At 35.4% G+C, this 8,146-nt stretch overlaps 1 protein-coding gene across 1 annotated transcript in view; it reads left to right on the top strand.

Annotated features, from left to right (window-relative positions):
* The first annotated feature begins 1,287 nt into the window (after positions 1 to 1,287).
* The window catches only part of LOC108973048 (innexin shaking-B), a 126,692-nt gene continuing 119,833 nt past the window's right edge, over positions 1,288 to 8,146 (top strand). Inside the window, exon 1 of the mRNA XM_018940060.1 lies at positions 1,288 to 1,685. The gene's annotated coding sequence lies outside the window, so the exon portion shown is untranslated. The remainder of the gene's footprint in view (positions 1,686 to 8,146) is intronic.

The raw sequence follows: 8,146 nt of genomic DNA, 5'->3' as shown, positions 1-8,146 counted from the left end.
GTGAATGGCGATCAGAAAACTTTCCTCACTTGCGTGAACTTCTACACATGACTCCATACTCCAGGCAGGCCGATTAGAAGTAAGAATTTGGAAATTGAAAGAAAACACTCAATAAAACATAGAGTGTAACAATTATGAATGAATTAACTACCACAAAACTTACATATATGTACATATATATATATAAACAGAAATATTGATGTAAGATAAGTTCAAAGAGCCAATAATACAAAACGCCACTATCAATAAAATAGTTGATATTTCTATACTATAGTTATGAATTGTAAACTTATAACAGCTTGGTCAAACGAATAGAGTTGTAATTTTGCATTTAACTGTTTTCATTTCAGATCAAATCTAACAATGGCGAGCTGAATTGAAATTAAAGGCAATTCAGTCATATTTGAAATTCGGTTGAAGCATCCGCATGCAAACATGGATTGGACTCGGTGGCAATATACGTTTTTATGGTGCATTTGCAATCCTGGGAGCATAATGTGGCTACCCATTTGATTCGCTAATTATTAGAAATACTGCACACATGTGCAGTACAGCGTTCAACGAATCAATCGTACAATATCCAGTCAGTAAGAAATGTTCAATCAGTCGGTAAAACTGAAATAGAATTACGTACATACGAGTATATGTGTGTGAAAGCTGACAGAGAAAGAGTAATAAATGTGTTCACATTCCACACAATAAAGCATTCTCATCTAAATACACATTTACGTATATACATATATAAGTACTCGTAGCTCAGTCGTGCGAAATTGTCATTATCACTTACATAATCGAACAAATGCACCAAGCATATGTACATACATAGAAGAGGTGTGAAGCTATACAGTAGTCTCTACAGATCCATAAGATTACATTCGAAGAGCACATCAAAGCACGAACATCCAACTTAGCCAACGACACTGTGTTCGTCGATTTTGACACCAAATAAGCGAATAGCTCGTATATGATCAAACGAAAATCTCCATTATAATCGAATCGTGTTTAAGCGAAAGTAAATTCGAACAATACTCATACTGTAGCAATAATTTACACCGTTCTTCCCTATAACTTTTTTATACGAACCGTGACTTACATTTAATTCAAATAGTGAATTACAGTTAAAATTAAAATAAAGCACATCGCTCAGTTTTTAAACGCATTTATTTATAAATACTCACAAAATTACATTTAAGCGATAAATTAAGCAACTGAAAATGACATTTGAAAATCACCGTTTTATTAACCAGTTATCAACGAATTAAACTAATACATAGAAACACACTGTAGTATATACACTCGGAAAGCAAACTCGAAATGATCATCAGAATAGACCAAACAGTTAACTGTTGTACAAAGTAAACTTTGCAACAACGGCATCAACACGCACAATTCGTTTTTGGGGGACGGCATTGACGGCGATAGTGTTGTTGGGAATAGAAGCGCAAACACGGACGAAGCAGGAGCAGCAGGAAAAACCATCCAGAGCAAGCGAGTGTGAGTTGCCAAGGATCTATAAGCGTGATCATAAAAGAGAGAGCAGCAAACGCAGTTGTAGACCTAGGAGTACGTATACGAGAAGTAAACGGAAGCAAGTAGAAGGAAGAGAGCAGTTGAGGACCAGCACCTGGACGAATAACGAGTGACAAAGCAAACAAGTTCCATAGTGAGCCATAGATAAAACACATGTAATTATTGCACATTTCCTTACTATTCTATAATTGTAATCATATCTAGTGCATTGCATGTATTTACTTATATCAAAATAGTAATTAGTGTGTACTGGGGTAAACATCGAGCGTGATGCTTATCGCTTTGCTCACTTAATCTTAATATCTGTTAGTATAGCCACTTTTCCTGTTACGTATACTAGGAATATCAGCTTTACATTTTAAATTTTTGTAGGTTCATTTGAATGGGCAATGGATATTCGCTTAGATATTCTGACAGAGATGTGACAATGATGCTGTCTCTAGTGTAAAGAATTCTTTATTTTTTCTTCCCACCAAGATCCGGGTTTTGCTCGTCAAATTGGGGTAAAATGGATCACAATAATCGAAAAAAGTTAAAAATATACATATAAAATTTGACGCTATGAGTCTGTCACAAATCTGTTAAGGCGGCTAATTGCATTTGCAGGCAAAAATAACAAAAATATGATATCGGAGCAGCTTCTATAATAGTTTTGTGTGAGTTCGACATCCCAGGTAAAATATTGGACAATCATGGTGGAACCAGTTCAATGAACCTTTTGCGTTTCAATCCGAACTCAGGCGAAACTAATAATAACCTAATGGCTTTTGATGCCGTCCGGTAGGAACGACATATTGTCCAAGTCCATATCATTAAATTCGGGTCAAATGTATTCGGTTATCACAGTAACGTGCCGGTCTCATTCGTCACGGAAGAATTTCGGTCCAATGACGCCGCCGCCCCACAAACCGCACCACACCGAAATTTTTTCGGTATGCAATGGTGACTCATGAAGTACGTCAGTAGCCTCATCGCTGAACGGATATCTTTCAAGTTGTTGCTCAGTCCAATTCACGAACATACGACAATTCTGTTGGTCAAGTGGCTTCAGTACTTTCGTCAATTTGATTTTGTAAGGATGTAGGCCAAGATCTTTTCGCAAAATTCTCCAGAACGCGGTCACATAGATGCCCAACGCTTGAGATCAACGTGTGAGAGACTGATTTGGGTCTTCCTCAATTGATGCGCTAGCGGCAGCAATATTCTCGACACTTGGCTCACTTCTTTGTCTCACTGACACGGGAACATTTTGTACTATGCCTGTGGATTAAAATTTTGCAATATACAATTTCAATTGTTGCTCTTAAATTGGACGTAGCGCTCTTAAAGTTGAGGCCACTGATTCCGTAGTTCAGTAGAAAATTTAAATAATTTTGACTAGTTGTTGGATAAAATATCTTTGATTAATGAAATAGCAAACCTCACTGAAGAGAAATATCAAAAGAGCGGGAATAATATGACTTCGTTTTGAAAACAAACTCTTTACATCGGTGTTCCCCTTCTATGCTATTGGGACACGTTCGTATCTAAACTTATAATAAAAGGTATAAATTCTCTTTGTCAACGTCCCAACTTTGCGGATCAATAAGATACCTCGAGAGTAGCTATCTCAGCTTGAAAACGACAATAGGACTTAAAATATCCTATAGAGGAATCTAAAGTTATCTTAAAGGCATTTATGTAGGAGACTTTGGTTACTCAAAACATTTAGGCATACATATAGTATAGATGAAAGCGTTTCCTTTACCGAATCATTTTATCAGATTTCTGCTATATTGCGGCATGTGTATTGATGCTATCCTAGGATTGAACGATTTTAAAAAGCTCGTCACACTAAAATTCTGATGAATGTTAATACGACATTCAAAAAAATATTAAGCAGCTAAACAACTTGTACAGCGAAGAGAATGTCGTACGTAAAATATGACTCGACTGAATAAACCAATCAATTCGTACGTATATATATATTTATATACATATGTCCAGGAAAGAATTTTCATAAATCATATAGTGAAGCCAAACATATTTAAGTTAGTACTTTTAAAATACTTCACAATTTAAGCTAAAACGTTAGTCCTCAGGTGTAAACAAAAACATTTTATCGAGAGATATATTGTAGAAAATTCATCAGCAAGTTAACAGGAAAAGTTTTAGTCAACCATCATGATATTTATATGTAGTTGCATAATTGAAATCAGTAATTAAAGTTTGTTTGATATATTCACTTCTAGTACATACGTACGTACATGTGAGTTCTTTCATGGATTCTTAGCTAGTGTGCACACATTTTCATTGAAACTGTACGCTAAGTGTTGACAACTCAGCAAAAAGTCAAAGCCTTTTAAAGAGTTGGGAATGCGAATGTTGCGTGACATAACGGTTTCACTGTGAAAATAGCTGATAAATATCATAATTGGTCGTAATGGTCGCGTTTGTGTAAATGGCAAACAAAACGTTATTACAACATTGCAACATTTTGTTGTCGCCACCCCGCTTGATGGTGTTACTGAGAAAGCGTCCGTGGGGTCAATTAATAGAACACTAATTACATTCGTGTGGTCCACATGAAAGTGTGTCTACACATGCGCTGGTGTGCGTGCGTGCAWTTTAAGTGCTAATTTTATTTGTAGCAACACGTTGGGTCTGTACCCTCCTGCCGCATAACGTAGGTCGGGAAATCCATATAACCGGCAATCAAAAAAAACAACGACCTAACAAAGTTAAACATTAAAAATTTGTGTAACATTAAAGGGACACGCAAGATCACGTGACATATTGAGTATAGGTGTCTTAACACTAAACTGTGCATATATTAAAAAATTAACAACTTGATTTGCGTTAAATCAGTTTACAATTTGATATTGTAATTTACGAGCATATATATTTACTTGCTAACTAAACACTTCAAACTTGCGAGACGCTAACTTAAATTGAAATTTCTAATTCAAACACGCGTATAAATGTATAAACCGGAACCCCTTACCCGTCGCGGTAGTTTGAGATCCCTTCGTAGCGCACCATTGCTTAGCACCGTTTTAGAAAGCACACTCTCGCTGACACGCATTCATCCGATAACCTCCCTCGAATTACCTGGACTCGATTATGCAATTGAAACACAAAGTGCTATAGCCGTCCACCATCGTGAACTGGGAACATCCCTACGTAGTGGTATTGCTAACGTTGGACAACAGACTGTTGGGCGATTGGGTCGGAGCGCGTCTATACGACAGCAACAGGGTGAATATAAACGTGTTATACCAGCAAAACGGTAGGTATAAATACTATCTCACCACCAGCTGAATCCTGATAAGCACATAATGAATTTAAATATTATAATATTGCTTCATCACAAATAGTTCCTTCATATTTTTTTTTAATGTTTAATATGACGAATTGGGAAAATGTAGACAATTCACGAAAAGTTTCTATATAAATTATGTACATAAATGAATGTATATACTTATTACAAATTAATTAGATAAGGCAGAACAAGCCTTTTCGTTATAGGTATAGGCAATAATCATGATACAGGAATTTCGTAAATTTTGGTGATTGCTCTCGTAGCATGTGTCAACAGTTTTGTTGAGATATTTTTTCTAACGAGATAAGCTATCGATGACCAATTTCAACTTCAGTTTCTATAATAGTTTTCAACACGATACCTAATACGAATAATTGGGAGTAATAAAAAAACTTACTCAGCCGAAAGCCTTTGATGCTAGCGCTGCGTACTTTAGTTTATTTAATAATTTGTTTATTATGTAAGCTTTAATAAAATAAAATAAAATAAAATAAAAAGAAAACTTACTCCACCAGTATAACCTTACTTTATTCAGTCATCTAATGTGCAGGGTTTTCCAAAAACGGCGATATAATATCATTAAAAAACAAAACACACTAATTGTTAAAGAAAATTCAATTTTTTTATATATTGTGTACAATCGATACAATTAAGTTCTTATATAACATCACTCAAATGGCTCTCACGACTTCTTTTGCAGGAACAAATTTGACGAATCTAATTTTCGAGTACTTTTTCCACTAAAACAAGTCTTATGTCATAAACAGCATGTTCAAAATTGACTTTTAATGCTCGAAGAGAACTCGGCTTATTGCTAGAGGTTAATGACTTGAAATAATTCCACAAGAAAAAGTCTACTGGTATTAAATCACAACTTTATGGAGGCCATTCAATACCACAATTTCAATGCTCTGTGACACGTAGCCCCGTTTTGCTGGAATCAGATATTTTCAAGATCAAATTTTTCCAATTGCAGTCATAAAAAAGTTTGTTTTGATCGATCTTTACCGCTCGGTGTCACTTTGAAAGAAATACGGACCGATGTTTCCACCAGACCAAAGACGAAACCAAAGAGATAATTTAGATAAATGTAATGGCTGTTCCTGAATAGTTTAAGAATTTCCTTCGCACCAAAATCGACAGTTTTGCTAAGTTATTGCGGTTGAAAGTGAGCTACATCGGAGAAGATTATTTTACTTAAAAAATCGTTATCATTTTCAAGTTGTTCCAAGACAAAATCAGCAAATTCACGACGTTAACGGTTATCCAACAGCTTCAGTTCTTGACGCAAAACCCTTTTATATGGATGCAAGAATATATACTTTCTCAAAATCCGCCAGGTTGTGGTTTGAGACGGATTCGTGAGAACGCCTTGAAATCGACAAATTGAACGGCAGTAATATTTTCATTACCGAAGTCGGAATCAGAGAGTTATGCTTGTACTCTAGTGTTTTCGTATCTTAACTGTCTAATATTGTATATAAACGTTAAATATTATTATGTCCATAAAAAATATTTTGTAATGTCAGAAATTTTCTAGTCTGATTGAAATAAATTAGTTTAAGGAAAGCTCAATTCACCAAATTTTTAGTTTTCATTGTAGAGCAGATGCCTGAATTCTCCTAAAATTTCTTCGCATTCCCTTGTTATTAAGGATTTCAGTTTTGGCTTCGACACCTAGGCTATTACATACAAGGGCACCGCTACCCAAATCAAAATAGTTCATCGATAATTCTGTTAATATTCCCATAACTTTTGTCCTCACGTTTCTTTTCCACTTCCGTTTTTGCTGTTGTTAAGTCTGATGCGTGGAACACAATGCTAGCGACAGACTGCAGCAGCACGACAGTGAACTGAAAATGGCGTTGTGAATCCTACTACAAGAACGTTTGTGATGTACACAATTTCGTTGTGGCCATACTAATACCTTGCACTTCAATGAAATTTTAATATTTTGTTCAAAGTGAAATTTTTAAGCAAAATATAAGTAAATAGGTAAATTTGTTTGTTTTAAATTATCAATTGTTATTATAAATGATATAACAGAGCTATTTTATGCTTTTATTTGTAAAATAACGACAGGTTTGTTAGAGCTCTGAGCAATTTTACATTTTACATATTAGTGGCATCACCACTCTACCTCATCTCTCTGTCTTCCATTCTATTGTCAACTCTACTGTCGTCCTACTGTCGTTGGCAAATATAGGATAAAAATGAAGTTAGCAAGAACGACAACTGTCGGTCTGCCGTCGTGTAGTCGTGCAGCTGTCAAAATAGGTCCGTCGGTAAGAACGTGTGTATTTTAATATTTGACAGATGTCGTTTGCAGTCTGTCGCGAGCATTGTATTCCACACATGATATTGAATTTCACATAATATTGCTTGATTTCGTTTACTTGTTAGCCACCATACTTTCGAAATAGCTGCCGGCTTAAATTTACTCAATCAGTTCAGTGTTACGTGCTATAAGTAAACACTAGAATCGGCTCCGCCACGATTGTGATATGAGTTCCGAATGTGAGTGAGTGTGGGTGTTCGGATTGTTGATGTCTTTTGAGCGTGATGTTCGTATTTTCCAATTCCCAAAATTTATTCCGCGGATGCGACATCTCATTTTGCGGTATTCGAGTCTATTTCTACTAGCATTCTATTTTGTTTACGTTCATTATTCATCAATTCACTTATCCTACTTATCATTTGCCATTTCACCGTCGTTGGCTTTCCTTTTTCATACCTCTTCCTAATTTCTACCTCTCGAATGTTTTTGTGATGATGTCAACAATAGATTAGGAGGCGCGAACTTGCGATATCAGACTTGTAGCTTGGATGTGTTGATTTGTGTATTCAAGAGCCTGTGTTTACGTAATAATTATTTGGGCGAGAGAGCACAACTTACGTGAATTCACGCGTATTTGTGAATAATTTATAAACAGTAATTTTTCAAGAGATTTCTTGCCTCTCTTGGTAAAGACAATAAAGGGTATTTAAAGGAGGCATACGATGTCACCTTTCTGCAATAAGATAAAATAAAAGTTCACAGGCGAATTAGTCAAGCAATAGGTGAGTATTCCGATGGTGCTTTTGAATGCAATAATGTTTACCTAATAAAACTTGTTTCCAATGTGTTGTTTTTTTAGTGGAATGAAGTTCAGTTTCAAAACATTTAAGTCTACATATTTAACGGAACAATTAAGTTCGAGATCAATTTTGTTTAATTGCGTTGAAAGCATTAGAAAAATGTTTTTTGAAGATACCGATAAAAGGAATGAAAGGACGTATACATTCAGTAAATATAAAAGGGTCAATAGCCAGTTT

Source organism: Bactrocera latifrons, unplaced genomic scaffold, assembly GCF_001853355.1.
Source record: "Bactrocera latifrons isolate USDA-ARS-PBARC rearing strain unplaced genomic scaffold, ASM185335v1 scaffold_45, whole genome shotgun sequence".
In the NCBI taxonomy this organism is placed as follows: domain Eukaryota; kingdom Metazoa; phylum Arthropoda; class Insecta; order Diptera; family Tephritidae; genus Bactrocera; species Bactrocera latifrons.
The sequence above is the reverse complement of the archived record's forward strand: the minus strand, read 5'-3'. Positions and strand labels throughout refer to the sequence as shown.